The following is a 10,467-nucleotide window of genomic DNA, read 5'->3' as shown; positions in this document are numbered from 1 at the left end:
GGGCAGGGCTCCGGGCCCGGCCGCACCCCCGCCGCTGAGCCGCTACCGCCTCCCCCGAGCTGACTAGTCTGTGAGGGCGGCGACCCAGCCGGCTTATTTAAAAGGGGTGGGGACCTAACAAGCGCTGAGAACTGCAGCCACTGCGGGGAGAGAGCGCAGCCGGAGCTCCTCCTCCTTCCGCAGCCGCCTCTGGACTGAGGGCCGTTCTCCTGGATGGCGCCTGCCAACCGGAACTCGTTGTGCCGTCACCTGGTTACGAGGGACCAATCACGCCCAGAGTTCCCTCCACGCGCCCGCCTTACAGAGTAGGCACGTGACTCACAATGCCCCGCCCCCGCCCCGCCCTGCAGCCGCCCCGCCCCCCGCGCGGCGCGCCCCACACTCTGGTTTCCATTCATCCGGCGCAGCCCGGAGCTTTCCCGTCCTACCGTTAGCCCCGTGGGCACTTGTTAATGCAATATCGAATGTCACTGTTAGTAAAGAGCCAGTTCTATTAGCAGCTCGGTTTCACTGAGTCTGACAGCTGACTCATTTGATGTATTTGCTCACTGAACTTAGTTACACTCGAATTGTTGATCGTTTTTGTAATGCTCCTCTCCTGCCTTCCAAAAAGTGCTAGTTTTCGCCTGCAACTCGACCATAGCGACCCCCAGTCCCCGGTCCTACTCTCAATAAAGAGCTGTGATTGTGAGTCTTGAATGAGACTGGAGGACACGTCACCCCTCCATTTCCTCATCGGTAAAATAGGGATGGAATGTGTCCCAACCTGAAAACGCAGAGATTCACCAAATCACTTTTCTCGCCTCTGTTTCTCCTTTCCACGGCAGGAGTTTCCAGCTTTTCCTTTTTTCCCCAACAGCAATGTATAAAGCACGATTTTCTCATAAAACTGAGAATCACAAAGTGGAGTACCACGATTCTGATTCGAAGGCGACGATAATGATAGTTCACATTTGGCAAACACCTACTATGCGACCGATCCCCTTCCAAACGAGGTATTCATTTAACCGTCCAAAATAATCTTCATTTTCCAGACTGTACAGAAGAAACTGAGACACAGATGTTAAGTAACGCTTCCAAGGTCACATGATTGCTCAGGGGTGGGGCCAGGATTTGATCCCAGACAGTGTGGATCTCTTTATAGTGCACTTTATCGTGATTATCAGAAAACAGAGATAGAAGTACAATTTGGGTGGCAGTGACGTTGTATCAGGAATTTTAAAAAGGAAGAACAATTTTTTGTTGTGGATTTTAATATATTTTCCCTTTATTCAACATTCTCTCCTAGCCAGGCACTGTCTGTGTGAAACACTCCTACCTTCAATGAGCTCGAGTAGATGAGAAAACAAAGGCTTAAAGGATCCAATTGTCTGAAGTCACACTGCTGGAAAATGCTTAAACCTGGATTTCTGATCTCAAAGTAGATACTGGGGTAAAGAATTTGAATTTTATCCTGGAAACATAAACCAATTAAATGATGTGAAGCTGAGGAGTCACTAATTAGATAGTTTGAAGTAGGGTCACTCTGGACAATAAGGCAGACTGAAGGAAGCAACAAAACCAATTAAGACACTTTATATTCATCTAGGGGAGAAAAGAGTGTTCAAACTAAAGGCAGTGACCGAATGGAAGGAAAGGATTTGAGATCATTTGGGAGGCTGAATAGAAGTACTTGGTGACTAAGTATGGAAGGAGAAGTAAAGAGAAAAGGCAAAAATGACTGCTAGGGTTCTGGCTTGGGAAAGTGGTTAGATAGCAGGACTTCCTCCCAGACAGAGAATGCAGGAAGAGGAATAGGTTTGCCAAGGAAGATAATTTTTGGCAAGTGGAACATCTAAATGGAGCTCTCTCATTGAAAGTTGGATAGAAGCCTCATTTGGTTAAGTCTGTTTTATGATATCCCAACCTATGTCTTCAAACACAGCATACACATCAAATCAAACCAAAAAAAATAATAATTGGGGAAAATTCCTAAAATTGACATGCTAAGAACATCACATTTTGTGTGTGTGTGATTACTTCCATGGAGCATATTGGAATCTATGGTTCTAGTAAATGAGGCATCCTATGTAAAATAAAACTGTTAAAAACATTTAAATTGTATTGTCATTAGAGCATACATACAGAAGTAATTGAAGCCGTGGGTATAGAAGTAACTCCTTTGAGAAGATATGTATAATAAGAAAAGAAAAAAGAAAAAAAAAAAGACTTAGAGAATAGGAAGATTTAAGTGGCATTGAAACAAAGCCTGCAAAGATGATCAGTGGAAGTCAAGAAACTTGAGCATTATCAGGAATGGCTGATCAGGTGAGCTCCATGAGGGTAGGGATCACACCTGCCTTTCACTTCTGTTAGAGCAGCCCCTTCTCCAATGCCTGGCGAGTAGGCACTCCACATGTAATTCTGAGAGAGAGTCAGTATTGCCAGGAAAGCAAGAAAGCTACAAATGCCATTGATGTGGCAACTGGATGAGTGGACTGGAGATATGTGCTGAAAAAAATGAGTATATTTATATGTTAAAGTGTAAGAGCCAATTAAGAAAAAAAAAATGAAGTTAGAGAAGGGACAATCAACCGAGCAAGGTCCTTAAGAAGGCAGAGTGGATGCACTACAGAACAGGGATAGATTAGCTGTGGGCTGATAGAAAAGCAAGGAGGAAGAAAGGACCTGTGTGGCCAGAGGGACATTTCTAGTAGAGGAGAGATGTAGGAAGAGCTCATCTGATGACTTCTATTTTCCTCTATTTTCATAGACTTCTATTTGGAAAGCTACTCTGGGAAAGAGAGGATAATGTATAGAGAAGTCTACACTTCAAAAAAGCTCAATATGCCTAACAAAAATCAAATAATATATTCTCTCAAAGGTGGGTAAATTGAAAAGAAATTTGAGCAAAAACCAAGGAGCACTAGTCTAAATAGGTATGTCACAAAAGTAGGAGATGAGGCTAATTGTTTCCCCCAAATAGTGAAAAGAAATAGCAACAACTTTGGGGGAAGAGTAAAAAAAAAAAAAATTATGAAGAAAATGACATGTAATTGCAAAAAGTGTGAACATTCATGAACACTTTAATCACATAAGATACAAAAAGAAAAGAAAAGGACCAGAGAGAGTGTTCTTTATTAAAAGGATAGCAGAAGGAAAAAGTCACTGCAAAAGTCAGGGAAGCAGGGATGATTAATATTTAATTTAATAGTTTAAAAGAAATAAGTAAGGTTTGGTGACAAAAATGGGTAATATATTGAAATGTAGAAAACCACAATGGAATGGGAAAAGATTCTATGAAGTTCGGTTTAGTAAACATCTAGTTAAATCCTTAGGACCTAGTAGCATTCCATGATAACAATAATATTGTGTGAAGTCCTGGGAATGTCATTAGATACCATTTTGGATGATTCTTGTAGACTTGAGACAACGTCTAAGATCAAGTTACAAAATAGTGTCTGCATTTAACAACAGATGCACACAAATAGGTAGGCATGACCTTGAAAACTAAAGAATTTTCAATTTGCTAAGCAGTAAAATATTGAGAAGCATCATTAGGAAAATAGATCTGAGACTATTTTGTTTGAAGAGAACATTAGAGAGCATTAAGAAAAAACTCTACCCTCTCTAACAGTGGCAAGTCTGGGAGAACAAAGGGAAGTTAATAGGAGTGATGTGATTTGAATTAAGCAAGAGTTTAATTCTGTAATAGAAACTGAGACCTTGCATTTGTCTACTGATGGCCGAAAATCCCCTAGCAGGACTTTATGATCAGTGTTTCACCTGGATCTGAAGTAAAGTCATTCATTCATTCATTCATTCATTCATCCATCTGTTTTATTCACTCAATATCCATTTGGTACATGAGCCCTTACCACATGCCACATACTTTTAGGTGTTAGGGATGTTGCTTTGACCAAGATAAACAAGGTGCCTATTCTAATGAAATTTATCTTCTAATAGAGGAGTCAACAGACAGTGTTACCTATCATTCTTCAAACTCATGGCCCAGGATGGCTATTGATCTCCACCCATCATATCTTCATTCCAGACAGTAGGGTGGAAGAAGAAAAGGGAGATTTTTCAGAAGATCCACATAGCACGGTGCTTACATATTATTAGCTTAAAGCTTAGTCACATGATTATACCTAGCTGCAAGAGAGGCTCAAAAAAATGTAATTGTAAAGCTGAGTAACTAATGCAGAAGAGAGAACTGAATATTGGAAGGTAACTAGCACACTATGCACAATTTGTAAAGAAAGATTAGGGAAGTTTCAACTTCAAGAATAATCGTAATAAAATTTCATAGCCCTTTGCAAGCATATATAAAAAACTTATACAAGCAGTTCTGTAATGATCTTTTCTTAAGCTAAGAGGACAGAAAAAATAGAGTGAGGCTTAAGCTATAGAATGAAACTAGGTTAGACATAAGAAAGACTTAATGGCAGTCAAGCGATCAGGATTATATATTACATATGTATTGTGACTAACAGATTTACATCTTGAATATTATAATTAGTAGTTCTTACAGAATAGATGTGCAAGAAATACATACATTTTTTTTCTGGGTAGAGTCTATCACTATCATCATTTTCTCAAAGGCATATGTGAACAAAAATGCTAAGAATTACTATAACTAATTTGATGTGGAACATCTTATCTCATTTCCAGCATCAGAAAATTATAATCAGGATTTTTTAGCAAGTGGAACATTCGATAGTGCTGGCACTCATATTCTAGTAAACAGTCCAGTGCCTCTTCCACCTGTCTCTTTCCATGTTTTCTGAACTATTCTCTCTATTCTCTCACCTTCTCTCTTCTCATGGCATGTAGATTTCTTTCCGCCAGGTGAGTCAGTTGAGATGAGAATGTTAGTTTATTTGATATAATGCTCTGAAAAAAATAAAAAGGGTATTAGTTTGCCATACTCTCAGGGCAGTTAATGAACTCCTCATTGGACAAGTCAGCTCTGGCCTCAAATATCCACTGTGATTACCATTCCAAATCTCAGGGCCTTTTCTTTGATACAATTTCTAAGAAGGACCTGAAGTTTTGAGACTAGGAGTTTCCTTTTGCCTTCCTGGACCCTTTCCTCTTCTCTGCCATTTAATGATTTATTTGCTTCCAGTTCCATTTGTCTAAGCGCTATAGGAAATCAAAATCTTTCTCAGCCCGCTGCCTGTGCTTCCTCGGGTCACGGCCACATGGGAGGTAGAAGATCCTTTTTCTTCTGGAAGTGACCAGTTCAGAGATTCCCGATTCTCTAAAGCAGATGACAGCTCTACTCCCAACTCCAAAGACTATGAAAGCAGATGGTCTGCACTTAACTAGTTTTATAAGAGAACTACCCTCTACACTTACCCAAGAAATAAACTCACTGCCAAATCCACTTTGGCACAAGGCAGAGTAGAAATAAACACAGTAAACACTTTCAATAGTTTTTTTTTTATCCCAGTCATGCCCATGCTCCTTTCCCCCACAACTTGTATGTTATCTTGGTACTTTTAAGATGCGTCAGCTTTTAAAATGGAATCCGTTGCCAAGTTGCCTTACTGAAGTTAGAATCATTTTTCTTGCAATGATTTAACATGTTCCCCTCAGTTTCTTCCAGGAGCCTGTTTGACAGCAGCCTCCTCAGATTAAGCTGGTGTTAGAAATGCTGTAGGAGTTTCATCGAACTTGACAGTAGAGAAAAGATTGAAGAAGTCTTTTTAACCAAGTTTGTCCCCTAGAAACAAAGCTCCTAGATTTTAGGACACATCTTTTCCTACTGATGGCTTGATTGCCCTGTCGTGGAGACAAATCTGTTTTTATTCTGATAGCATGGCACTCATCCCGAAGTACCTCTAAAATTTTTCTATCGGAAAGATTTAGGACAGCAAACTGGGAGTGTGTAGGGCCTAGGAAACCTGTCTTAAGAGTCGCATTTGAATAGAAAGCACACTTTTAAAAACAAACCAACAATTTGATTTGCATTTGTTTGCGGAGGAGTTGCCTAAGGCCTTGGCCTGTCGGCTGAGCAAGCCAGGTTTCTGTTGGGTACTCTGATGAGCCTAGGGTTAGTCATGCTGCACAACTCATGAGCTGTTTCTTCTCAGTTGTACTTTCCACACAGATAAAATAGAATACTCCTCTAAAACAAACAAACAAACAAACAAACAAACAAAGAGTCTGTTTATGGTGCGGAGGAGTTGCCTAAGGCCTTGGCCTGTCGGCTGAGCAAGCCAGGTTTCTGTTGGGTACTCTGATGAGCCTAGGGTTAGTCATGCTGCACAACTCATGAGCTGTTTCTTCTCAGTTGTACTTTCCACACAGATAAAATAGAATACTCCTCTAAAACAAACAAACAAACAAACAAACAAACAAACAGTCTGTTTATGCAATCAATGCTTTGCCCTAGAGAGGTTAAGAAAAAAATTGCAGCCATGAACCCTACCTTGGTCATCTGGTAAACCTCTACTCATTCTTTGAGGCTTTTCCCAAGCGGAGCTTTCTCTGCAGTGCCTCCTTCAAAGCTGGGAGATTCTGCATCTTCAGTGCAACAGTTCCTTATGCAAACCCTCAGAGCAGCCTTGTATCACATTATATAGTAACTGTTTGCTTATTTGACACCTCTTTTAAACTAGGCACTCCCTGAGAGCAGAGCTATTTCTTTTCTTTCTTTTTTTTTTTTTTGTATCCCCAGCACTAAGAGTATAATGTCTAGCTTGCAGCTGGCTCAATACACTTTTATTGAATGAATGGATAAATGAATTAAAAAGTTGAACAGAGAGTACCAAAAATCACAATTGAGAACTGTTGTAACTATTTCTTATTTTTCAGTATTAGCTGTTCTCTTCTGTGCCTCTGCTTCTGGTTTCCGTGCCCCTATAGCATTTTAAAAAACATTAGCCATTTTATAACGCTCACAGTTTTGGGGTCAGGAAAGCAGGCATGGCACAGCGGGGACTGCTCATCCCTGCTCCAGTATGATTGGGGCCTCAGCTGGAGTGGATCTAGCAACTGAACATGGCCCAGACGGGTTACCTGGGGCCATACGTCCGGAGTGTCAGTTTGGGCTGTCAGCTGGTTTCCTTGATTCTTCTCCAGGTCATGTCTCCTGAGTCCATGGTGGCTCCTTCACTCACATGTCAGATGCCTGGCCTGCGAAGGCTGGAACATGTGGAAGTGGCTAGACTTCCTGCACAGCATGGTAGTCTCAGAGGAGTCAGACTGCTTATTGGACACATATATAATCACAATGTGTTTCACTTCTCTGGTAAACACGTGAATCTAAAAATATGAGAAAGGAAATTAAAATTAAAAAACCCTCAAAGCCAGTGTCTTCACTAAAGTTCGTTCAGACCATCAATTCATAATGGATTATGCTAAACTTCTTGTAACCAAATCTAAGTCTAATGCACTACCTGGCATCCAAATTATTCCTTTGGTCTCTGAGTTTTTGAAGCTTTTAGAAAGAATGCTTTTAGAAACAAATTTGCCATGGGTTAAGTTTATTTTGTGATGTCCAACTTAAATGTTTGAAAATAACGTATACCTTAAATCGAACTGAGAAAGTATGAAAGGAAATGTCCTAAAATCTACATGCTAAGGACATCACTTTTCTAGTGATTACTTTAATAGAGCAACTTCGAATCTATGGTTTTAGCAAATGAGGTGTCCTACGTAAAGTGAAGCCATTGCATGAAAACAGTTTTAAATGTTAAAACTTTTTAAATGTTATCGTGACTAGTTTTAACCAGCAAGTTCCACGTAAATGTGCACCATGAAATGCTTTACGTGCATAAACTAATACCCATAAAAATCCCATGATCTAGTAATATGAAAGCCCCTCGGGGAAACTCTCCACATAAAACTCAGCTGATCTCGTTACATAAGGATTTTCCCTTCTGGGAAGTAGATGGAATAAACTCATTGTTTGTGACTGCCTGTTTTTGAAGCAAGGTAAGCCAAGGTCTGTGTGCCCTTCCCCAGAAGTATCAGGGGAAGAGCCTGTAACATCTGCAAACTCTGAGTTGTGTTCTTTTGGGTACAAATCATGCTTTGCTGGCATTTCATGTTTCTATAAAAGAATAGGGAGAAACTTGCCCCTCAGAGTCTTCAGTGAGGTAAGAAGGCTGTGATTAAGTAACAATTGCGATTAGGTGTCTGTAGAGGAGAAAGAAATGAATAGGGTCAGAACAATACACACTCCCTACTGGTATCCCTCCAGGGCCTTGACTAAAGGCCAAATAATCACAGAGTGAGCCATGTCAGTTCTGAGGCTCTGAATAATGTGGATAATTAATAATAATTAAGTAGTAATTAATAATGACTTGAATAATTGAAGGTTCTTTACCTTCAGGCTGTGGGCTGGGAGCAGCACCCTGCTGAGTCATGCTGGAGCCTGAGGCATAGAAGAAATCAGTAATACTTACCCTCTCAGGGACATGGACAATGGACTAGTGGTTACCAGAGGGGAGGGAGAAAAAAATAAAAAATAAAATGTTAAAAAAAAAAGTAATACTTACCCAGTCTTCACTAAAATTGTTGTTATTTTCTTCATTATAGGTTTTTACATAATTTTTATTTAAAAAATATTTTATTAAAATATTATTGATCTTGATTACTGAGTTTTTTGGTTCCCCCTTAAATTTGTCATCTTTGGTAGGTGCCAGATTGGTCACCTTATTATATTAACTCACTTTTTCCCAGGCAAGGCCTTGTGCCCAGAAGCAATGGGAGGAGTATCTGGATATTTCCTGGCCTGCCCTTGAAAGGGAATAGAGGGAGAGCCCAACCCTTGGGCTGGTCTCTCACCCTTGGTGTCCCGAACTTTCCAAATCATTGAGATGAAAAGAATCAAATTCCAGTCTGTGCGAGAGACGGGAGACAGACCCAAATCTGGGTGTACTGTTATCACGCCATTCTACAAATGAGAAACTGAGACTCCGTGCATGTGACAGATATTCCTGAGATGACAAATCTGGAAAGTGGCAAGCGAGAACTTGAATCCAGACTCACTGAGTGGGCTCCAATAGGTTGTGCTCTCAGCCACTAGGCTCTGATAAATTGCCCACTTGCTGTGTTTCCCACCATTCCCCATTGAAAAAGATAAATCATGTATTTTTTCTTACTTAATGGCCGGTTAAAAGTTATGACAAAATATCTTCTAATTACTTTTTATAACTTTGTCTTTTTCCTCTTATGGAAGTGATATGTACTCACTGAAATTAAAAAATACACATAAACGAGATAAATCAAAATAAATCAAAATGACATCCCAAGAACCACTCGCTATTAGCATTTTGTTGCATATATCTCCAAGATTTATTTTAATAAAATTAAATATGTATATGATTTAAAAATGAAACTATGCTACACACGTAGTTTTTTTCAACGTGCTTTCTTAATAATATACCTTGAACATCTTTCTCTATCATTGCTATTTTGCATAGTAATTTGTAATGGCTTCATAATATATATTCATCTGTTTGTGAATATTTATTGAGGGACTGCTATTCTCCAGGTGGTGAGCTAGGTACTGCAGATATATCAGTTAACAAAACAAAGGATTTGGCCCTCTAGGGTTGACATTTAAGTAAAGGGAGACTTTCAAAAAATAAATGAATAAATGTGTGTCAGTTAATAGAGACACTATTTTAGATGTGTCAAGGAGTCTTTGCTGACAAGAGGCTGTTATAGGCTGAACTGTGCACCCCTCCCCCGCCACAGATTCATATGTTGAAGTCTTGAACCACAATACCTCAAAATGTGACTGTATTTAGAGGAAAGGTCTTTACAGTGGTAATAAGAAGCTAAAATGAGATATTAGGGTGATCTCTAATCCATTACGACCAGTGTCTGTTTAAGAAGAGGAAGTTTAGACACAGACACACAGGGATGACCCAGGGAGGAGAAGGCAGTCTATCAGCCAAGGAGAGAGACCTGGAACACATCATTTCCTTATAGCCCTCAGGAGAAATGCACCCTTACTGGCACCTTTATCTTGGATTTCCAGCCTCTAGATCTGTGAGAAAATTAATTTTTGTTGTTCAAGCCTCCAAGTCTGTGATGCTTTGTTATGGCAGCCTTACACACTAACACAGGGGCAGAGAAAGATGTCTGAAGGAAGTGAGAGGGTATAAGTCCTGTTGTATCTGGGGCACAGTGAACGCCAAGACTCAAGAGTAGACATTGGTTATTTGCAATAGAGGAAAGCAAAGGGCCAGATGCCTGGAAGAGTGTCTGAGAGGAGAATGAGAATGAGAAAGGAGAGGAGGTCCTAAGAGGAAGCAGGGTACCACTGGGTCCTAAAGCACCCTGCGGGCCTTGGAAGGAATTTCAGATGATATTCTGGGGGAAATAAGAAACCACTAGAGAATCATTGAACCTGACATTTTAACAAAGGTCCTTGGATCCTGTGTGAAGCCCAGACTGTCAAAATGTTTGTAACCCTCTTATTAATCAATTAAGTTATTTAGCAGTGCACCTTAAAAGTTTAGA

The 10,467-nt window shown here is 40.1% G+C and overlaps 1 long non-coding RNA gene across 1 annotated transcript; it reads right to left on the bottom strand.

Moving 5' to 3' along the window:
• Positions 1-3,797: 3,797 nt before the first annotated feature.
• Positions 3,798-8,402, bottom strand: LOC107196354. The gene is made up of 3 exons (XR_001517742.2): positions 8,321-8,402; positions 7,009-7,254; positions 3,798-4,875 (listed from the first exon to the last, which is right to left on the bottom strand). It is a non-coding gene; the product is annotated as an uncharacterized LOC107196354 (long non-coding RNA).
• Positions 8,403-10,467: the final 2,065 nt, after the last annotated feature.

Source organism: Pteropus alecto, unplaced genomic scaffold (genome assembly GCF_000325575.1).
Source record: "Pteropus alecto unplaced genomic scaffold, ASM32557v1 scaffold3, whole genome shotgun sequence".
In the NCBI taxonomy this organism is placed as follows: Eukaryota; Metazoa; Chordata; class Mammalia; order Chiroptera; family Pteropodidae; genus Pteropus; species Pteropus alecto.
Note: the sequence above shows the minus strand (reverse complement) of the source record. Positions and strands in the feature narration are given on the sequence as shown.